The sequence below is a fragment of the Bombina bombina genome, chromosome 2 (assembly GCF_027579735.1).
Source record: "Bombina bombina isolate aBomBom1 chromosome 2, aBomBom1.pri, whole genome shotgun sequence".
Taxonomy (NCBI): Eukaryota; Metazoa; Chordata; class Amphibia; order Anura; family Bombinatoridae; genus Bombina; species Bombina bombina.
In genome coordinates, this window is record NC_069500.1 from 1,098,642,411 (window position 1) to 1,098,667,647 (window position 25,237).

The window sequence follows — 25,237 nt, forward strand, 5'->3', positions numbered from 1 at the left end:
CCTAAGACCTGAAGTGCGGAATGGCGATCGCCGTAATGCAACCCCATTGATGTCTATGGGAAAAGAAAGTTACGTTTAAACCTAACACCCTAACATAAACCCCTAGTCTAAACACCCCTAATCTGCTGCCCCCGACATCGCTGCCACTATAATAAAGTTAACCCCTATTCCACCACTCCCCGAAATTGCCGCCACTAAATAAAGTTATGAACCCCTATTCCGGCACTCCCTGACATCGCTGCCACTATAATAAAGTTATTAACCCCTAACCTGTCGCCCCCGACATCGCCGACACTAATAAAAGTTATTAACCCCTATTCTGCCACTCCCTGACATCGCCACCACTAAATAAAGTTACTAAACCCTAAACCTCCGGCCTCCCACATCTCCGCCACTAAATAAACCTATTAACCCCTAAACCACCAGCCCCCCACATCGCAAAATACTAAATTAAACTATGAACCCCTAAAACTAACACCCCATAACTTTAAATTAAAATTACAATATAACTATATTTAAATAAATAAAAACTTACCTGTGAAATAAATATAAACCTAAAATTAAACTATAAATTAACCTAACATAACTAATCTAATAAAATAAAAAATACTACCAATTAAAATATCTAAATTACAAATTTAAAAAAACCTAACACTATGAAAAAACAAACAAACAAAAAAATCCTAAAATTTTTTTTAAAAATCTAAGTTTACCAAAAATAATAAACACTAAAATCACGAAAAATAAAAAACACTAAGATTACAAAAAAATAATCAAAATTAACAAAAATAAAAACAATTACACCTAATCTAATAGCCCTATAAAAATAAAAAACCTCCAAAATACCCCCCCAGCCTGCAATAAACTACCAATAGCCCTTGAAAGGGCCTTTTGTAGGGCATTGCCCTAAATAAATTAGCTCTTTTACCCGTAAAAAATACAAACTCCCCCAACAATAACCCACCACCCAACCAACCCCCCAAAATAAAAAACCTAACTCTAAACACGAACCCTAAAGGGGTATTTGTATGGACATTGCCCTTAAAAAGGCATTTAGCTCTTTTGAATTGCCCTTAAAAGGGCATTTAGCTCTTTTTCAAAGCCCAAACCCTAATCTAAAAAAAAACCCACCCAAAACAAAAACTAACGTTGACCCCAGAAGATCTACTCATGGTTTTTGAAGTCCGGACATCCAGGCAACGAGAAGTCTTCATCCAGGCGGCGAGGTCTTCATCCATCCCAGGGGCGTCTTTGGCAGGACGCAGAGTGGAGCCATCCTGCGCAGAGTTTCCTCTTCATACGGTCGCCTACACACACCGAAGTTGAATGCAAGGTAGCCGCTTCAAAATGACGTCCCTTGCATTCCTATTGGCTGATTTGATTCTTCAAATTCATATCAGCCAATAGGATGAGAGCTTCTGAAATCCTATTGGTTGTTCCCAGTGGCGGCGATCTCGGTGAGCGGCGGAATAGGGGTTAATAACTTTATTATAGTGGTGGCGATGTCGGGGAGCGGCAGTTTAGGGGTTAATATATTATTATAGTGTTGGTGATGTAGGTGGGCAGCAGATTAGGGCTTAATAGGTTTATTTAATAGCCGTAATGTGGGTGGGCTGCAGATTAGGGGTTAATACGTTTAATATAAAGTTTGGGATGCGGGAAGGCCTCAGTTTAGTGGTTAGTAGGTAGTTTATGGGTGTTAGTGTACTTTGTAACATTTTAGTTATGAGTTTTGTGAAACATTTTTGTTACACAAAATCCATAACTACTGCTTTCAGATGGCGGTATGGATCGTGTCGGTATAGGCTGTAACACAAGCTTTTTAGCTGGACCGCACAACCTGTAATACCGGCGCTATGGCATTTTTTTTTGCAGGATTGACGTTGCGTTACAGGCTAAAATGCTTGCAGTATAGCTATACCGACACGACTCAAAATAGTGCGTTCCTGCTTTTACACTGAAATTGCCATTTTTTTCAGCATTAAAAGCCGCAACGCAAAACTCGTAATCTATCCGTTTGTCAACTTTTTCCTGTTATTCCATTCTGAAATTGTGAGCTTTTCAGTTGCTGTTAGATGCGGAAGTGCAGAACACTGTTATATTTCACACAACCATTGGCTGCACACTCCAGTGACCTATTTATAACTGTCCCTAATTGGCCACAGCAGAGAAGGTAACCTAAGTAACAACATGGCAGCTCCCATTGTTTTATAGACACTAAAACTTTACACTTATTTTGTCATTATTTTAACCGCTAATGAAACTTTAAAAAATGCAACTACATGTTACTCTACTACATGAGTAATCTTTTCAACTACATGAGTAATCCTTTCTTTAAATGAATCTTTATATATAGCATTTATAAAGTGTTTAATGTCCCTTTAATGACATTATCCCTGTGACCTTTCAATGTGTACGTTATAACTTACAGTCATTCAAGCTTTAGATTACAACAATGCAAGCTGGGCACATTACTGTTGTGACATTGCATTAGGATGTCAGACAGCAGCTGTGAAGAAATGAATGAACCATAATGCCCTAGTTGAGAATGTTTTAGCTACTGCATCATTACAGAAGATATAGATAAACTGTTAATTACAAGTTAGTATATATTTTCCTGCTCAAAAACAGACACTATCCTTTGAGAAGATGATATGTAGTAGCTCAGGGTCTTAATGCAGCAACAGTAAAAAATTGTGATGAAAGAATGCATAATTAATAATACGTCTGCCACAATGTTAGTGTATAACTGCTTTATGGACTAATGATTTACTAAAGAACATCATAATTAAGATGGAGTTTTCCTTTTCTTCTATAAATGGGCAAAATGGGATTAGAATAATTATGTAAATTAAAGTGCAACAATAATGACAGTGAGATTTATCTCCATTGCTCTTTCATTTGCAACAAGACAAGCAGCAGCTTTTTGTTGCCAAATTTATGAATGCAAAAATGTAGCAAAAAACTGCATTATGTTTTCTATATGGAACTGAGATTATTTAGAAATCTCTAACAATAAAATTCTATGGATTGGTATTCAAATAACATTTAATAACAGTAAATTATTGCTTTGTCAATTCTGCTTTATTTCAAAGGTACATGGGATTTAAAATTTAGCTTTCATGATTCAGATAAAGCTTCCCATTTTGTTAAATCTTTCCACTCTATTTTGTAGCAGTTATACAAGCAGCATGTATAGAGGGGCTTCAAAAGGCAGTGCTGAGTGACACCATGGAACACCCACAGCTCTTCCATCTGTAATGACTACTCACACATACTGTTGGCCAGATTACAAGTGGTGTGCTATTTAGTGCTTTTGCTTGCCCACAAACACCACCAGAAGGAAACTTAACGCGCACTTATTACAAGTTGAAAGTAAATTGTTTGCAATGCTCGCGAACTTCAGGACTTAGCATATAGCAACCGTGCTAATTTCTTCTGCCCATAGACTTCAACGGAGAGAGCAAACTTGAAAAAACGTTATCACTTGCTCATTAGTCCGACAAGAGTTACCTCTTGCTAACCCGAAGGTAGTAATGAATATTTTTTTTTTTTTAAACAAATTTTTTATTGAGGTTATGTAGGATGTTACATACAGTATCACCAATAAATAATATCAACCATGTAGTAGGACATAAATTTTTGTAACATATAGACATAATGGAAATAAAAGAAAAACAGTGCTATAATGACTCTAGGTATACATCTTGGAGAAATTTAAAACATTAAGAGCACCGTGCCTATAAAGTGTAAAGCTTAGTCTGTAATTCCACCTGTCTGTAGAAGGAAAAAACAATCCACATAAAGAACCTAGCAAGTGGAGGAAACAATCTAGAATAAATCGAACTAGTATGTCCATAACCAATTTTGTTTTATATGGTGTGTAATAAGACCTCAATTTTATGTTAGAGGAAGAATAGGAATGGTCCCCGTATTGCCATGGAAAGCATAGAATAGGTTATCTTTTTGAGGATAATTGGGGCAAAAGGGGGGTGAGCTTTATTTTTTATTTTTTTTATTTATTTTTTTTTCTGGGGGAGGGAGATACAGCGGACGAGAGCCGCTCTAAATGAGGATGGGGGATGGGGGGGCCATGAAGGGTGTCAGTCTGGTAAAACTTTTGGGTCTCTAGGTTTTTGGGTATAATATGGGTTAGTATGTAAAGGTATAAATATCCAAGGCATAACGTACCTCGTATCTGGTATATAAATGTATATAGACCTGCAGTTAAAATGGGTCGGATTATGTCATCAGGTTGGTTTCAATCCTATACCATACTGAAACTGGCATACTGTCAGTATGGCTGACCGCATGGGGGCATTCATTAACATCATAATAGCATGCTGTGTTTCTATAAGATTAAGCTGACCTGAATTCTATAGGTATATAAATGTATAAAGACCTACAATTAAGATGGCTCAGACTATATAACAAAGTGGATTTAAAGTAGACCTAATACTTCTGAAAATTGGGTTTATTGTACTAAGAGTTTTGTGTCATAGAGCATATAACGTCAAGACCAGAGATTGACAACACAAGTTGAGAGGAGTATAACAATAAAACTGTAATATAGGTAATGGACAACTGTTCTATAACCTGAGACTAGTATATGAAGGAGGGGACATAGGTCTATCGTAAAGATTGTGGTCTATCATTGATCAAGGGGTTTCACACTTTGCAGGTCTAAGACGTAAGTGTCCAATAACACTGGAGCAACCAATATCCCTTTTACATCATGGAGGTGTGTATGTTTAAGGTCAGAGATGATACGTCTTAATACATTTTTTCACTTTGAATAATAGGGAGATGGGGGGCTGTCCAAACATTACAAAGATTTACAACCTTTTACAAAGAATGTATCTCTACAAAATAATAGTCAGCTCTTAAATTGAGGACAGTATGTTAAATTATAGGAACATGAGAGTTAAGGAAATTTCTACAATACATTTAGTCAAACCTATCGAAGGAACTTAAGCAAATAAGAAAGCAACTCTAGGCTAATTGTCACATATGCCCCCATGTGCTGCCACCCCTAGAACAGGTCTGCCCGATGGTGAGTAAATAATAGATTACTTCTATGAGCAAGGGTGTTGTTTAGAGACTAGATATTGTGTACTACGAATAAACCAGATGGATTAAACCTATCTTCATAAGACTAGATCTGTGGCTTAGACCATATAGTTAGCTAAAGGTACTCCTTAAAGAGTCCACAGATGTCCGACCCCTACTGAATATAATGCACTAAGCTAAGAAGGGGCGGGCCAAGCTCAAGAGATTACGTGTGCTAGACGTTCATATTTGGTATAGAGATTAACCCTGCTGTACTAGAGATATAGTGTATTACCGTGAGAGAGCCAGAGTCAATTCCCATCAGACAAATGGGCATACATAAATCAGCCCAGGCAAAATATAAGTAGAATAGGAATATAAGCATATATCTAAGATCTCTCAGAAGGCTACACTCCATCTAAAGATGGTAGTAACAGAGGATGAAAGGCAGTATCTAGTTTATAGCATATACAAGTGATTGCTGACACAACTTAGTTAACGTAGGTACTATTGGAAACCCAAATACAGTATGATTAAGATAAATGTAAATGTAGGGAGCTTCATGTCCCTAAAAAAAAATGTGCATACAAAACAAAAGATCAGACCAAGATCCTACTTAATATTTACATATATCAGTGCCGTGTAGTCTTATAGGCAGGTTACTAAGAGCATAGAGTGCCATAATAAAAAGAGACATATACCCTCTGTATTTGCTGCGGACTCAGAGTCGCCAGTACTAAATATCTCAGGCCTACCGGCCGTCATAAGGGCTCATAATAACTGGCGATTGCTGGGCTACATTCTGGATCCCAGGCTTAAGCCTGGTATTGTAGAAAGCAGACTCTAAAAGTCGTTAACAATAAATAGTAATAAAGACCAATGAATGATCTCATGTGGCACATGTCCCTTCCCTTTGGTGTCTCGGGAGGCCCTGCTAGATAGAAGAAGTGTTGGGCTCCGGTTGTATGTCCATACTATCCCACACCACATCTCGAGGATGGGGGGCTCCTGCTATCTGACAGGGCTCTGGTAGGTGTTCCTGTCCTCTGAGGGATCTCAAGAGCCGGTTATGTCTCGGGTAAGTATGGAGGGACTTACCCTCTGTTAAGTCCCTGGAGTCAGCAGGAATCAGGGGCAGATGGGTGGCATAGAGCGCATCAGCTAGGTTAGGGGAAACCGCAATGAAAGTACCATGAGCGATGTAAGACTTGATTTCTAGGAGCCCAGGACTGCCCGTCTGGTAGAGCAGCTCCATCTTGTGAATCTCCTGGGTCATTGGTGCATAATCAGGAGTCGTACAGGTATCGCAAGTAGGGTTAAAGAACATTTTCAACTCTTCAGACAGGATCCTTAAATGGTCTTTAATGTCCCTGTATATCTTATATGACATACTGTCATCATAAGTCTTCATGGTGATGTTGTGAGCATTGTTCCTGTTAGGTTCCAGAGAGTGGAAGTAGTTTGCCATTCTGTCAGATTGACCGCCAGACTAATGTTATCTAAGTGAGGGGCTTTTGTTTTGTAGGTAGGTGAGCCACGGGTCATTCACTGCCCGCCATTGTCATTGTTCAGCAGGAGCGGTGTTGAGACTTGATCCGTGAATAGCAAGGTGTTATTAGGTCTGTATTACCGGTATCCCAGGTATAGAGGCTCTCTGACCCCCTAGATTGAGGAGTTCATAATAGCTAAGGAGGAACTTTTATTATCCTTCTGCCTTGCGTGATTCACTTCGTAGAGTTGAGATTGGGGAATGGCCGCACTCAAAGGCCCTGGTTAGTAGCTCTACAGAATCTTGCTTAGTAGATATACTCCGGTGTATCCCTTCATCTTTAAACTTCTCCGGGAAGATCTGTAATCAATTAGGCACCTTGTGATGATTGGGTCAACTGAGCTGAACTCTCTAGTATATATTTTTGTTGATAAGTAGCCGGAGCTATAGCATCGTGCGACCGTTCAGACTCAAGGCTAGCCCCGCCCTGGTAGTAATGAATATTTTAAATGTTAATGTTCTTCACATAGAAAAAAAATAGTCTATTTATTTTTAAATAGATGTTTATAAAAAATATATATAATGTATTATATATTTATACCTATATCTATCTATCTATCTATCTATCTATCTATCTATCTATCTATCTAACTATCTATCTATCCATCATCATCTATCTTATGTATATATATATATATATATATATACTGTATATATATATATATATATATATATATATATATATATATATATATATATATATATATATATATATATATATATATAAAATTGGGGTTTCCAAGCACTCCTCGTTTCCCTCTATTCTGCCCAGTTGCTTATACTGTACTGTAGTCATATTTCCATTTGTAACGAATACCATTCACAAATCTTATTTGCAGTAAAAATTCAATTTTTTATTCAAAACATTCCTTAAAACATCAGGTCAATGTTTGGGTACTTTTCTGAAGACCAAATGGGTTTCCAACTTATATATGCTAATTGTGACGTCTCAAGTCACGCAGATCCAGATCCCTGCACGGGAGGGGGTGGGGGTGTTTGAAGGGTACGTACAAGGCAAAGACAGTGCACTGAACAAAACAAAAAAGGGTTTCTGTGTCAGAACACTTCAAATAATGCCTGTGTAACCTTACTTTCCCTAAACCGACACTACCTACCTTACACTGTAAAATCTTGACACTGAAAAGGTGGCGAGACAAACATAGCTGACACCCTACTAATAACCTGTACTTCAGAGATTGGAATATATTGCACTGCTGGTGATATATCCTAATCAAAGTGCAGAGTACTCCCATGGAAGCGCGGCTCACTCCTACAGAACTCATACACCTATGTCATACTTTAGCTATACTCTCCCTGGAATGCCCAGCTAACTTCCTAATACCACCTACACCTACATCATGTGTTAGCTACACTCCCCTGGAACACCCAGCAAACTCCCACAGACCACCTACATTTACGTCATGCCTTCACTATACTCCCCCCAAAAAGCCCAGTGAACTGTCACAGGATAAAGGGTAGAGAAAATAATGGCACTCCCTGGGAGTTGACCCCTATGAGGTATATAGCTGAGGAGTATTATGAAATACTCATAGTAGTTCAATATTCCTAAGGAGAGAGGTGTTGTACACAGAAGAGACAAGAACTGGGGTAGTAGTGTGAATTTCACACTACAAAAAGATTGTACTTAAATAGAACTCAACAACTCACAATCATCAATTTAAGGTAGTCTTCATGTAGAAGTATGTGAAAGACACAAGAAGGTGGATAAAAATGAACTTTTATTAAGTTACAATTAAAAACATTAAACAATTAAAAACAAATATATGCAGCTGGTCATGGAAGTAAACACCAATGAAGGTGCATGTGGTGAATCTGAATCTGTTGGCACTCATAAATCTAAAAAAATACTTATGGACTTCAAAGTAACCAAGGATATGGGTAACGGATAAACATATATATGAGGAGACCCATAAATAGGGTGCTACATTTAGCAGAAATATATCTTATCACAACTACCCCGTAATTAGGGAGGAGGGACAGGTGACCCACAGTGAAGATGGGTTAGTTATTCAAATAGAATATTATTCAAATAGAATATCAGCACTGATAGCTTGTCAAAGCTAATAGTGGGGACAGCTATATAGCAAAAGTGTGGAAACCCAAGCGTTATTAAAACACTGCCCACAGTGAAGGCATAAAGCCAAATCAAATTGTTAAAAATTTAGGGACCAGTAATGTGTTAATACCGTAAGTCACTCTGATGGTAGGTAAGGTGAGCTTCAATGCACAGAAAGTGTGGAATAGCAACTATGTAAACCTATATAGATACACAATGCACAGCTGGCGTATCGTGAACAATATCACTAGAGATTACACAAATATCCATAATACAGGAATGGTAGTGGTGTAGTGATTTGCAGTAATTTATGAATAAGAGTACAGCTAGCAAATAGTATATATATCTACAGTTCGCCTAAGTATCAAATTATGCACCACCCAAATTCGGAGTAATATAGTTCAGTAACTTTATAACTACAGCGTCCTTGCTGGTAAGTATCAGTGCCGTTATAGCACTGTGACTGTATGAAAGCTCCTGTAGTATAGGTAGTTAGACGAATATTAGCATAGATAATAATGAGGGTAGGCGTTGCTATATCTGAACCTAAAATTTGCTCTGTGCTTACAGAGTCATGGGGTTAGTAACACATAGGCCTCTAGTTATCAACGTGTCTACTTACCTGCCTTCGACGGCCCCAATACACCCGCCTAAGCTCGCCTCACATCACCGTCGTGGACCTGAATACACTCGCCAAAGTTATTAAAAAAGCTTTCCAAAAGCCACGCACCAAGTACGGGGCGATGAGCAGCGGACTGTGATAGTTATCACTCATCAATCTTGCTGCTCTTTGGCTTTTCTACAGCTTTATTAATACCCCTGTCACTAAGCACTCACACTATACTATACTGTTCTACCCCCTATACCGGCGCCCCCGGAGCCCCCCGCAACTAAATAAAGTTATTACCCCCTAAACCGCTGCTCCTAGACCCCGCCGCAACTATAATAAATGTATTAACCCCTAAACCGCCGCTCCCGGACCCCGCCGCCACCTACATTATAGCTATTAACCCCTATCCTGCCCCCCTATACCGCCGCCACCTATAATAAATTTATTAACCCCTATCCTGCCGATCCCGTACCCCGCCGCAACTATATAAATTGTTTAACCCCTAAACCGCCGCTCCCAGACCCCACAGCCACCTATATTAAACTTATTAACCCTTAATCTGCCCCCCTACACCGTCACCACCTATAATAAATGTATTAACCCCTATCCTGCCCCCCTATACCACCGCAACCTATAATAAAATTATTAACCCCTAAACCCCCCTAACTTAAATATTAATTAAATAAATCTAAATAAATATTACTCTTATTAAATTAGTTATTCCTATTTAAAACTAAATACTTACCTATAAAATAAAACCTAAGATAGCTACAATATTACTAATAATTATATTGTAGCTATTTTAGGATTTAATTTTATTTTACAGGCAAATTTCAATTTATTTTAACTAGGCACAATAGCTATTAAATAGTTATTAACTATTTAATAGCTGCCTAGATAAAATAAAGACAAATTTACCTGTAAAATAAAAACTAACCTAAGTTTCAATTACACCTAACACTACACTATCATTAACTAAATTATTCCTATTTAAAAATAAATACTTACTTGTAAAATAAACCCTAAGATAGCTACAATGTAATTAATAATTACATTGTAACTATTTTAGGATTTATATTTATTTTACAGGTAACTTTAATAGTTATTAAATAGTTATTAACTATTTAATAACTACCTAGCTAAAAGAAATACAAAATTACCTGTAAAATAAATCGTAACCTAAGTTACAATTAAATTGGATCAGCCAATCAGATTTTTCCTACCTTAATTCTGATTGGCTGATAGAATCCTATCAGCCAATCTGAATTCTAGGGACGCCATCTTGGATGACGTCACTTAAAGGAATATCCATTCGTCGGGTAGGCGTCGTTGGAAGAGGATGGCTCCGCGTCGGCTCTGTTGAAGAAGGCTCTGCTCCGGATTGATGAAGATTGAAGACGCCGCATGGATGAAGACTTCTATCAGATGGAAGACCTCTTCAGCCCCCCTTGGATGATGACTTCGGCAGCTGCGGATGTCCTCTTCTGTTCCATCGGTGGTCGGCTGGCTGAAGACGGCTAAAGGTAGGATGATCTTCAGGGGGTTAGTGTTAGGTTTTTTTAAGGGGGGTTTGGGTGGGTTAGAGTAGGGGTATGTGGGTGGTGGGTTTTAATGTTGGGGGGGTTGTATTTTTTTGTACATGCAAAAGAGCTGATTACTTTGGGGCATGCCCCGCAAAAGGCCCTTTTAAGGGCTGGTAAGGTAATAGAGCTGTTAACTTTTGTAATTTAGAATAGGGTAGGGCATTTTTTTATTTTGGGGGGCTTTGTTATTTTATTAGGGGGCTTAGATTAGGTGTAATTAGCTTAAAAATCTTGTAATATTTTTTTATTTTTTGTAACAGTTTTTTTTATTTTTTGTACTTTAGTTAGTTTATTAAATTGTATTTAATTGTAGGTATTTGTAGTTAATTAATTTAATTTATTTAATGATAGTGTAGTGTTAGGTTTAATTGTAACTTAGGTTAGGATTTATTTTACAGGTAATTTTGTATTTATTTTAGCTAGGTAGTTATTAAATAGTAAATAACTATTTAATAACTATTCTACCTAGTTAAAATAAATACAAAGTTACCTGTAAAATAAATATAAATCCTAAAATAGCTACAATGTAATTATTAATTACTTTGTAGCTATCTTAGGGTTTATTTTACAGGTAAGTATTTATTTTTAAATAGGAATAATTTAGTTAATGATAGTGTAGTGTTAGGTGTAATTGTAACCTATATTAGTTTTTATTTTACAGGTAAATTTGTCTTTATTTTAAATAGGTAGCTTTTAAATAGTTGATAACTATTTAATAGCTATTGTGCCTAGTTAAAATAAATTGAAATTTGCCTGTAAAATAAAAATAAATCCTAAAATAGCTACAATATAATTATTAGTAATTAGTGATGTCGCGAATAGTTCGCCGGCGAATAGTTCCTGGCGAACATAGCATGTTCGCGTTGCCGCGGCGGGCGCACATATGCGATGTTCGATCCGCCCCCTATTTGTCATCATTGAGTAAACTTTGACCCTTTACCTCACAGTCAGCAGACACATTACAGCCAATCAACGGCAGACACTCCCTCCCAGACCCTCCCACCTCCTGGACAGCATCCATTTTAGATTCATTTGGAAGCTGCATTCTTAGTGAGAGGAGGGACAGTGTAGCTGCTACTGATTTAATAGGGAAATTGATAGCTAGGCTAGTGTATTCATTGTCCACTACAGTCCTGAAGGACTCATCTGATCTCTGCTGTAAGGACAGCACCCCAAAAAGCCCTTTTTAGGGCTAGAACATCAGTCTGCTTTTTTTTTCCCCTGTGTAATCTAATTGCAGTTGCCTGCCTGCCAGCGTGTGTGTCAGGTTCACAGCGTATACTGTGCCCACTTGCCCAGTGCCACCACTCATATCTGGTGTAACAGTAGTGTACATTTTAAAAAAACAACTCTTTTTTGACTGTGAAATAATAGCAGACAGCTGCCAGTACCCAAGGTGGCCGCCAATAAGGCAGATGGGGAGGGTTAGAGAGCTGTTTTGGGGGGGATCAGGGAGGTTGGGGGCTAAGGGGGGGATGCTACACCACAGCATGTGTCTGCCAGTACTTAAGATGGCGGGGACAATTGTGGAGTGGGGGAGGGAAGAGAGCTATTTGGGAGGGATCAGGGGGCGTGATGTGTCAGGTGGGAGGCTGATCTCTACACTAAAGCTAAAATTAACCCTGCAAGCTCCCTACAAACTACCTAATTAACCCCTTCACTGCTAGCCATAATACACGTGTGATGCGCAGCAGCATTTAGCGGCCTTCTAATTACCAGAAAGCAACGCCAAAGTCATATATGTCTGCTATTTCTGAACAAAGGGGATCCCAGAGAAGCATTTACAACCATTTATGCCATAATTGCATAAGTTGTTTGTAAATAATTTCTGTGAGAAACCTAAAGTTTGTGAAAAAGTGAGCAATTTTTTTTTATTTGATCGCATTTGGCGGTGAAATGGTGGCATGAAATATACCAAAATGGGCCTAGATCAATACTTTGGGATGTCTTCTAAAAAAAAATATATGTTAACATTGGGTATTTGTAAACTCAGGACAAAATTTTTAAACTATTTAGCATGGTTGTTTTTTGGTGGTTGCAGATGTGTAACAGATTTTTCAGGGCCTGCCAGGGCACAGTGTCACACCAGTGCAACTCATATCTGGTGTAACAGTAGTGTACATTAAAAAAAAAAATACAATTTTGACTGTAATAGATTGAATAGCAGTTAGTTGTCTGCAAGCATTTGTGTCAGGCCTACAGCGTGTACTCTGCCAACTTCTGCCAGTGCACAGTGCCACTCATATCTGTTGTCACAGTAGCTTGCACGCATAGTACCACTAATCGAAAAAAAAAATGACAGACAGAGGCAGGCCACCCCGCAGGGGCCATCGTGGTCATGGTGCTGTGATTCCCTTTGGCGCTAGAATAATGCCCAGTGTTCAGAGGCCACGTAGCCTGAACTCGAAAAGTTCTGAGGACATAGTTGACTGGCTAACACAGGACACCCAATCTTCTACAGCTTCCGCTCGCAACCTTGACGCATCATCCTCCTCCAGCTTAGCTTCGGGCACCTCTCAAGTTACCACTCGCCCGCCTGCCGCCACCACCAACACTAGCACCACAGCCGCTTTACTTGATCTGTCAGAGGAGTTATTTACACATCAGTTGGCAGAAATGAGTGATGTGCAACCATTATTGCCAGAGGATGTAGATAACAGGGATATGTCTCAGTCAGGCAGCATTACACACATGGACGTACGGTGTGATGATGATGATGTTGTACCCGCTGCGGTTGTTTGGTCTGTCACTGTGAATCTGGCGTAACCCTTACACTACCTGATCGATACAACATCATACCTGATGTTTTAAAGCACGTTATTCCAAACAATTTAGGAATGTTAGGTGGTTTATGCCCTTTATGGATTAAAACCAGACTCTGCATCAACTATGTAATTTTCCATGGGAGTTTTGCCATGGATCCCCTTCCGGCATGCCACAGTCCAGGAGTTACTCCCCTTGAAACAACTTTGCCATCACTATTGTGGCCAGAAAGAGTCCCTGTGGGTTTTAAAATTCGCCTGCCCATTGAAATCAATGGCGGTTCGCCCGGTTCGCCTGTTCGCGAACCCAAATTTTTATGTTCGCGACATCACTATTAGTAATATTGTAGCTATCTTAGGGTTTATTTTATAGGTAAGTATTTAGTTTTAAATAGGATTAATTTAGTTAATAAGAGTAATTTTTATTTAGATTTATTAAAATAATATTTAAGTTAGGGGGGTGTTAGGGTTAGTGTTAGACTTATGTTTAGGGGTTAATTAGTTTAATATAGATGGCGGCGGTATAGGGGGGCAGGATGGGGTTTAATAAATTTATTATAGGTGGCGACGGTGTAGGGGGCAGGATAGGGGTTAATAAGTTTAATATAGGTGGCAACGGTGTAGGGGGGCAGATTAGGGGTTAATAAGTTTAATATAGGTGGCGACGGTGTAGGGGGGGCAGATTAGGGATTAATACATTTAATATAGGTGGCGGCAGGGTCCGGGAGCGGCGGTTTAGGGGTTAAACAATTTATTTAGTTGCGGCGGGGTACGGGATCGGCAGGATAGGGTTAATAAATTTATTATAGGTGGCAGCGGTATAGGGGGGCAGGATAGGGGTTAATAAATTTATTATAGTTGCGGCGGGGTCCGGGAGTGGCAGTTTAGGGGTTAATCAGTTTATTAGAGTGGTGGTGGGCTCCGGGAGTGGCGGTTTAGGGGTTACCATGTTTAATATAGGTGGCGACGGTGTAGCGGGGCAGATTAGGGGTGTTTAGACTCTGGGTACATGTTAGGGTGTTAGGTGTAGACACTTCCCTGAGGAATCAATGGGATGTCGGGCAGCAGCGAACATGAACTTTCGCTATGACCAGACTATGGGATCCGCCGCCTCCAGGGCGGCGGATTGAAAACCAGGTACGCTGGGCCGGAAAAGTGCTGAGCATACCTGGTAGTCATTTGATAACTTCCAAAAGTAGTCAGATTGTGCCGAACTTGCGTTCGGAACATCTGGAGTGACGTAAGAATCGATCTGTGTCAGACTGAGTCCGGCGGATCGAAGCTTACGTCACTATATTCTACTTTTGCCATACAGCAGGGCTTGATAACTTAGGCGAATCAGCCTCGCTACAAATACACTGCGGAATTCCAGCGTATTTGAGGTTGACGGTTTGATAACTAGAGGCCATAGTATGGAACAATAGCCCAATATCCACTGACATTAGCGTGATGATCTATGGTAAAAAAAGTCAAGATTTAATAGCGGTATTGCACCTTGAGTTCACTTAGTGCTTTCGGAGTCACAGAGTTAATATCACATAGTCTATAGTACTAGCCACATCCCCACTTGTATTAGCATAAAGATAAGGTTACAAAATAACCTTTTTTAAGGTTACAAAAAGAGTCAGTATTTAATAGCGGTATTGCGCTAGCATCTCTAAGACACTGCCCGCATAGTTACTACTATAAGAGAGAACAACAGATTCACTTGAAGTACAACGTCAAAAAGGCTGCATGTGAATGAATTGCAAACTTAAAACGAGAATCCCTTGATTCTCTTTCCCCCTGGGAGAGAGAGGGGGAGAGAGAATCAGGGGATTGCCCTGATAAGGGCATTTGGTAGGGCATTGCCCTAAAGTGATCATAGCTCTTTTACCTTAAAAAAAAATAATGGCCCAGATTACGAGTTTCTGTTAGAGGCTGTGCGGTGCTAACGAGCAGTTTTCTCTCACCGCTCACTTACCTACAGCGCTGGTATTACGAGTTTTCAGAATCCCGTCGTTAAAAGACAAGAAGTGAGCGTTGAGCAACATTTTGCTCATTACCGCACTCCAATACCAGCGCTGCTTAAGTCAGCGGCGAACTGGTGTAACGTGCTCGTGCACGATTTCCCCATAGGAATCAACGGGGAGAGCCATCTGAAAAAAAGTCTAACACCTACCAAAAAGCAGCGTAAAACTCAGTAACGCAGCCCCATTGATTCCTATGGGGAAACAAAATGTTTGTCTACACCTAACACCCTAATATGAACCCTGAGTCTAAACACCCCTAATCTTACACTTATTAATGCCTAATCTGCCACCCCCGACATCGGCAACACCTAAATTATAATTATTAACCCCTAATCTGCCACTCCGGACACCGCCGCCACCTATATTATACTTGTGAACCCCTAATCTGCTGCCCCCAACATCGCCAACACCTACATTATATTTATTAACCCCTAATCTGCCGCCCCAATGTCACTGTCACTATAATAAACATATTAACCCCTAAACCACTGCACTCCCGCCTCGCAAACATTAGTTAAATATTTAGAAAAATAGAAAAGCAATCAGGGAGATATTAAGATATCTAAGAAAACAATAAAGCATATAGTCAAATCACAAAAAGGACATACATATGCAGGCAGATGAATCTAGCCAAAAAACATAAGTCCCATCTTCAATGAGCAATTAGTCCCATAGACCTAAGCACAAATTAATGGCCATAAGTCTGTATGGAAATGCAGATTTAGACTTATAGCAATTAAAGGATTATAGTCCCAAGTCAAATGGGATATACCATGGCCAGTGAAATCCAGATGATGTTAAACAAGTACCGGAACAGTTTCCCACTAGGTCCTCAGACACAACGTGGGAGTAGATGCCGGTACACTCACCCAGAATGCGGCTTTCAAGGATTCACAAGGCGGAAGCTTCTGTTTCCAGGGAACCATGCCATCTCGGCGTTCACAATTGAGGATATTTCTCTTCCGGTATCACGTGACTATCCATGTCACACGTCACGTGGTTGCTGGCCTGCCAATCAGATACCTTGTTGGGCTGTCACTAAGCCCGCGATGCAGCCGGGGAATCCTGTGACAATGCACAATGCATCCAGCTCCTTCAGTATCCGTTCATTCAGGCAATAACACTGGCAAGTGCAGGCAAGTCCAAGATAGCGCCACCGACCATTTCTTCTTAGATATCCCAAACGGTATAATGTATATCGAGCAGGGGTAAGGTTAGAACAAAATGTGAGGCTGCTTATTAATGGTAGACACCCCACAGTCCACCGGATAAATGAGATAAATAAAGATGCTAGCAGCCAGACAGTGTAAATCAGAATCAATATGCTTTATTCCAGGATAAAAGCACAGGACAAACTATAAAATATCAGAACATAGTCTGACCGGTTTCGGTCCTCCTGACCGTAATCATAGACTGATGCATAACATATGTGGTATACATTTAAATAGCAAATAGCTTCTCCTGATTGGCTAAAAACAAACAATCAATCTGAAATTTTAACTCCATGCTTGCTGACACCAATTAATCACACTTAGTAAATGGGTATACATATCAAAACAGTTAAACCCTCTTTAAAACATATTGTGATAGTGAGAACAAAAATTAGACCCAATGAACTAATCACTATGATGTTATTACATACAAAATGTGAACAAGTTAGAAATATTCAATGTGCTAACATATTGATGCATATATATATGTACATTCTCAAGATAGCTAAATGTAAAGACAGGAACATAGAGTAAGACATTGGCTAAATAACGTGAAATTTGATTTACATCATTTGACAGTAATCATAGAAGCACACATTAATAAACATTGTTAAACTTTCTAAATATTGACAGCAACAGCGTTGTTACAAATTATTCAAATCTATAGCAACAACACTTGCTATCAAGACATGTCATAAATTAAACAATTTTATAGAACATGTAGACATTATAAAGCATTTAAGCATATCTGGTAGAATACAATTTTATTTATAGATTATGCTTAATCATCTTTGCCAGTAATTTATGATGTCGAACTCAGAATTAAAACCCTGGGGCAGCAGACTTTGCATCTTAAATATCCAATAAGTTTCCTGTTTGCACAGGATAGGAAACTTGTCTCCACCCCTGGGAGGTTTTCTGATCTGTTCAACAGCTTGCCATCTCAGTGTTTTAGTATTCTGGTCATGTATCTCTATGAAATGTTTTGATAGCGCTGAGCAAGTCACTTTATTACTTATATATGACAAATGTTCTTTTATGCGCTTTCCCACCTCTCTTGTTGTTCTTCCTAAGTACTGTTTCCGGCAAAAAATACACTCCACCAAATAAATGATGTAGGTACTTCTACAATTGATACATCCCTTGGTGGAAAATGTTTGGCCGGTAACAGTAGATTGGAATACCTCACTACTGTGAATGTGATCACATGAACCACAGTTTTTCCTGCCACATTTAAATGTCCCATTATGAGGTAACCAAGAACTGGTCACTTTTTTGTCACTCCTCAGCATACTAGGTGCTAACATATTCCCCAGAGTAACATTTCTTCTAGGGACAAACATGCAGCCTTTTTCTATAGTGTGTCTGAGAGACTTATCTCCCATTAAGATAGGTAAATTTTTCCTCACAATATTGCAAACTGCATCATATTGTTTGGAAAAAGAAATAATGAACTTTGGTTTGTGTTTGTTTGCCTTAGACTCTTGTTTTTTGTAAACACTTTCTGTCTTTAATAAGGCATTCCTATTTATTCCTTTAGTCTCAAAAAATGCCTTGTTAATGACTTGTTTGGGATAACCCCTAACAATCATTCTATCCCTAAGATCCTTACTTTCAGACAGAAAGTCCCTTTCAAGTGAACAGTTCTTTTTGGCTCGCAAAAACTGTCTCTTAGCAATGCCCTTGAATACATGCTGTGGATGGCTAGAGCGGGCATGCAAGAGACTGTTACCCGAAATGGGCTTTCTATAGAGAGTAGAGACAATCCTTCCACTCTCCACATTTCCTGTCAAGGTAACATCCAAAAAATTAATCCTATCTTTGTTCCACTCTGAGGTGAATGCTAATCCTACATTGTTCATATTAATGTTATCAACAAAATTACTTGCTCCTGACTCACTTGATGACCAAATTATGAGCAGGTCATCAATGAATCTCAAATATAGAACAATGTGATCAATATTACCTCCATAGACATGGGACCTCTCCCACCAACCCATAAATAGGTTGGCGTAGGAGGGAGCAAACTTTGCCCCCATAGCGGCCCCACGTCTCTGGAGGTAATAAGTGTCTTGAAACACAAAGAAATTGTGTTCCAATAAGAACCTGACTGCTCGAACAAAGAGCACTCTTTTTTCATCCGTAAGGTCAGAATAAAGCCGTAGATAGTAATCTATAGCAACTAGACCTTGGTGATGGGGGATTGAAGAGTACAAGGAGGTGACGTCTATAGTCAACCAACTGTATCCTTCTAGCCATGGAACATTATCCACTAGTTGCAGGACATGTGTAGTATCTCTCACATAACTGGGTATGAGTTTAACAATGGGTTGTAAGAATTGATCCACCCATTTTGACAACAGTTCCAATAGTGACCCAATGTCTGCAACTATTGGTCTCCCCTTTACATTCACGAGACTCTTGTGTACTTTGGGGAGATGGTGGAAGATCGGGGTTACAGGTTTATCAACCAACAAGTGTTCAGCTGATTCTCCATCCATCAAACCCTCCTCCACCATCTCATCAAGTAAATGTGATAGCTCTTTTCTGAATTTCACGGTGGGATCCCCTGTTAGAACCTGATAGGCGTCACTGTCATTAAGCTGTCTGGTGGCTTCAGCAAGGTACTCAACCCTGTCCATATCCACCACACTACCTCCCTTATCAGATTGTCTGATAACTATCTTGCTGTTTTTCTGTAGATTTATTAGTGCCTCACGTTCTCTAAATGACAAGTTCTGTCTGTGGTCATTTGTTTCCTCAGTTAAAGCAGAAAGATCCTCCAAAACCCTTTGGTGAAAAGTTTCTAAGAATTTGCCCCTAGCATGGATAGGGTAAAAATCTGATTTGTGTTTGGGTTTGGATATATTCAGGGTGCTCTTAATCCCCGGGTCTACAGAACTTTCATGTTGGAGTTCCTCAAGTGTAATGATGGCACTAGCATCGCCAAAATCTAGGATTGTCCCACTTATTACTGGGTCTTTGTTTACAACATTACCATCATTTTGTTGGTGATCACCATCATGAAGGAATCTTTTAAGAGTTAAATCTCTAACCAGTTTATTCACGTCCAGAATAGTTTCAAAGAGGTTGAACTTTCTGGAAGGAACAAAGCCTAATCCATAATCCAAAACTTTAATTTCAAGGGATATATTATCACCATATTCATTGGTATTTTTTCGTTTTGGATTGTTTCCCTCTCAGTGTATACCTCTGATTGTCCCCATCTTGTGTGTTTTCTGTCACTGTCTTGCCTCCTCCCTGAAATTGCTTCGTGGCCCCTTGAAAAACCTGGCCCTGAGTATTAGATTTACCTTGTTGCTTATTATTTTTGTTCCTATTGCCATTCTCAACTATATTTGAATTAATGTTAGGTGTCTTAGGTCTAGCACCCAGGGATATAGTATTTTTCAATATACCCTTGTTAGTGTGAGTAGTTGGAATTGTTTGTGGGTCTTCACCCTCAGAGCCTCCTTCCTCTCCTGATGCGCCCTCAAAACTTGAAGCAAACCTTTCCTCATCTGTATTATCACTCTCTGATGTGGAAAATATGCATCAATATGTTAGCACATTGAATATTTCTAACTTGTTCACATTTTGTATGTAATAACATCATAGTGATTAGTTCATTGGGTCTAATTTTTGTTCTCACTATCACAATATGTTTTAAAGAGGGTTTAACTGTTTTGATATGTATACCCATTTACTAAGTGTGATTAATTGGTGTCAGCAAGCATGGAGTTAAAATTTCAGATTGATTGTTTGTTTTTAGCCAATCAGGAGAAGCTATTTGCTATTTAAATGTATACCACATATGTTATGCATCAGTCTATGATTACGGTCAGGAGGACCGAAACCGGTCAGACTATGTTCTGATATTTTACAGCTTGTCCTGTACTTTTATCCTGGAATAAAGCATATTGATTCTGATTTACACTGTCTGGCTGCTAGCATCTTTATTTATCTCATTAGTTAAATATTATTAACCCCTAATCTGCTGGCCCTAACATCGCCGCCACCTACCTACATTTATTAACCCCTAATCTGCCGCCCCCAATGTCGCTGCCACTATATTAAAGTTATTAACCCCTAAACCTAAGTCTAACCATAAACCTAACACCCACTAACTTAAATATAATTTAAATAAATCTAAATAAATATTACTATCATTAACTACATTATTCCTATTTAAAACTAAATACTTGTAAAATAAACCCTAAGATAGCTACAATATAACTAATAATTACATTGTAGCTAGCTTAGGATTTATTTTTATTTTACAGGCAAGTTTGTATTTATTTTAACTAGGTTGAATAGTTATTAAATATTTATTAACTATTTAATAACTACCTAGTTAAAATAAAGACACATTTACCTGTAAAATAAAACATAACCTAAGTTACACTAACACCTAACACTACACTATAATTAAATAAATTAACTAAATTAAATACAATTACCTAAATTAAATTAAATTAGCTAAAGTACAAAAAAACAAACACTAAATTACAGAAAATAATAAACAAATTACAAATAATTTAAACCAATTACACCTAATCTAATAGCCCTATTAAAATAAAAAAGCCCCCCCAAAATAAAAAAAAACCCTAGCCTAAACTAAACTACCAATGGCCCTTAAAAGGGCCTTTTGCGGGGCATTGCCCCAAAGTAATCAGCTCTTTTACCTGTAAAAAAAAATACAAACAACCTCCCAAACCATAAAATCCACCACCCACACAACCAACCCACCAAATAAAATACTAGCTAAAAAAAACTAAGCTCCCCATTGCCCTGAAAAGGGCATTTGGTTGGGCATTGCCCTTAAAAGGGCAGTTAGCTCTTTTGCAAGCCCAAACCCCTAATCTAAAAAATAAATCCACCCAATACACCCTTAAAAAACCTAACACTAACCCCCTGAAGATCGACTTACCGGGAGACGTCTTTATCCAAGCCGGGCGAAGTGGTCCTCCAAACGGGCAGAAGTCTTCATCCAAGCTGGGCAGAAGTGGTCCTCCAGACGGGCAGAAGTCATCATCCAGACGGCATCTTCTATCTTCATCCATCCGGCGTGGAGCGGCTCCATCTTCAAGACATACTACGCGGAGCATCCTTTTCATTCAATGACTTAAACAGAATGAAGGTACCTTTAAGTGACATCATCCAAGATGGCGTCCCTTAGATTCCGAGGAATTCTATCAGCCAATCGGAATTAAGGTAGAAAAAATCCTATTGGCTAATCCAATCAGACAATAGAATTGAGCTCACATTCTATTGGCTGTTCCAATCAGCCAATAGAATGCAAGCTCAATCCTATTGGCTGATAGGATCAGCCAATAGGATTGAACTTCAATCCTATCGGCTGATTGCATCAGCCAATAGGATTTTTTCTACCTTAATTCCGATTGGCTGATAGAATTCTATCAGCCAATCGTAATCTAAGGGATGCCATCTTGGATGACATCACTTAAAGGTACCTTCATTCTGTTTTAGTCGTCGGAAGAAGAGGATCGTCCACGTCGGATGTCTTGAAGATGGAGCCGCTTCACGCTGGATGGATGAAAATAGAAGATGCCGTCTGGATGAAGACTTCTGCCCGGCTTGGATGAAGACTTCTGCCCGTCTGGAGGACCACTTCGCCCAGCTTGGATGAAGACTTCTGCCCATCTGGAGCATCACTGCGCCCGGCTTGGATGAAGACGTTTCCCGGTAAGTCAATCTTCAGGGGGTTAGTGTTAGGTTTTTTTAAGGGTGTATTGGGTGGGTTTATTTTTTAGATTAGAGGTTTAGGCTTGCAAAAGAGCTAACTGCCCTTTAAAGGGCAATGCCCATCCTACTGCCCTTTTCAGGGCAATGGGGAGCTAAGGTTTTTTAGCTAGTATTTTATTTGGGGGGTTGGTTGTGTGGGTGGTGGGTTTTACTGTTGGGGGGGTTGTTTGTATTTTTTTTACAGGTAAAAAAGCCCTTTTAAGGGCTATTGGCAGTTTAGTTTAGGCTATGTTTTTTTTTTTGGGGGGGGGGCATTTTTAATAGGGCTATTAGATTAGGTGTAATTAGTTTAAATTTCTGTAATTTGTTTATTATTTTCTGTAATTTAGTGTTGTTTTTTTTGTACTTTAGCTAATTTAATTTAGGTAGTTGTATTTAAATTAGTTAATTTATTTAATTATAGTGTAGTGTTAGGTGTTAGTGTAACTTAGGCTAGGTTTTATTTTACAGGTAAATGTGACTTTATTTTAACTAGGTAGTTTTAAATAGTTAATAACTATTTAATAACTATTGTACCTAGTTAAAATAAATACAAATTTGCCTGTAAAATAAAAATAAAACCTAAGCTAGATACAATGTAACTATTAGTTATATTGTAGCTAGCTTAGGCTTTATTTTACAGGTAAGTATTTAGTTTTAAATAGGAATAATTTAGTTAATGATAGGAATATTTATTTAGATTTATTTAACCCCTTAATGACCACAGCACTTTTCCATTTTCTGTCCGTTTGGGACCAAGGCTATTTTTACATTTTTGCGGTGTTTGTGTTTAGCTGTAATTTTCCTCTTACTCATTTACCGTACCCCCACATATTATATACCGTTTTTCTCGCCATTAAATGGACTTTCTAAAGATACCATTATTTTCATCATATCTTATAATTTACTATAAAAAAAATATAAAATATGAGGAAAAATTGAAAAAAAATAACTTTTCTAACTTTGACCCCCAAAATCTGTTACACATCTACAACCACCAAAAAACACCCATGCTAAATAGTTTCTAAATTTTGTCCTGAGTTTAGAAATACCCAATGTTTACATGTTCTTTACTTTTTTTGCAAGTTATAGGGCAATAAATACAAATAGCACTTTGCTATTTCCAAACCATTTTTTTTCAAAATTAGCGCTAGTTACATTAGAACACTAATATCTTTCAAGAATCTCTGAATATCTATTGACATATATATATTTTTTTTTAGTAGACATCCCAAAGTATTGATCTAGGCCCATTTTTGTATATTTCATGCCACCATTTCACCGCCAAATGCGATCAAATAAAAAAAATTGTTCACTTTTTCACAAATTTTTTCACAAACTTTAGGTTTCTCACTGAAATTATTTACAAACAGCTTGTGCAATTATGGCACAAATGGTTGTAAATTGTTCTCTGGGATCCCCTTTGTTCAGAAATAGCAGACTTATATGGCTTTGGTGTTGCTTTTTGGTAATTAGAATGCCACTAAATGCCACTGCGCACCACACGTGTATTATGCCCAGCAGTGAAGGGGTTAATTAGGGAGCATGTAGGGAGCTTTTTGGGGTAATTTTAGCTTTAGTGTAGTGTAGTAGACAACCCCAAGTATTGATCTAGGCCCATTTTGGTATATTTCATGCCACCATTTCACCGCCAAATGCGATCAAATTAAAAAAAACGTAACATTTTTCACAATTTTAGGTTTCTCACTGAAATCATTTACAAACAGCGTGTGCAGTTATGGCACAAATGGTTGTAAATGCTTCTCTGGGATCCCCTTTGTTCAGAAATAGCAGACATATATGGCTTTGGCGTTGCTTTTTGGTATTTAGAAGGCCGCTAAATGCCGCTGCGCATCACACGTGTATTATAGCTAGCAGTGAAGGGGTTAATTAGGTAGCTTGTAGGGAGCTTGCAGGGTTAATATCACATTTAGAGTAGAGCTCAGCCTCCCACCTGAAACATCAGACCCCCTGATCCCTCCCAAACAGCTCTCTTCCCTCCCCCACCCCACAATTGTCCCCGCCATCTTAAGTACTGGCAGAAAGTCTGCCAGTACTAAAATAAAAGCTATATTTGGTTTTTTTGTGTGTTTTTAAAAAGGCATATTTACATATGCTGCTGTGTACTATCCCCCCTTATCCCCTAACCTCACTGATCCCTCCCAAACAGCTCTATAACCCTCCCACTCTAACTTAATCTGCGCCATCTTGGGTACTGGCAGCTGTCTGCCAGTACCCAGTTTAGAAGAAAAACATGCTTTTTTTAAATTTTTACTAATTTTTTCTGTAGTGTAGCTTCCCCCCCCACCAAACCCACCCCCACCCCTCCACGATCTCTTTTTGTGCTTTTGCACAAACAAGATTTGGGTATTTTTTATTAAATATATTTGCCGTAGTGTAGCGGTTCCCACCCGCTCCCGCCCGTGCACGCGCCCGCCCGCCACCCTCCGTGCACGCGCGCGCGCCCGCGCGCGCCCCCTAACGTTCCCGCCCCCGATCCCGCCCCCCTTGACTTCACGGCACCCACCGATGGCCGCCCACCCACCTCCCAAGCCGGCTCCCACCCACCAACGATACCGGCCATCGATGTCCGGTGCAGAGAGGGCCACAGAGTGGCTCTCTCTGCACCGGAAGGCCAT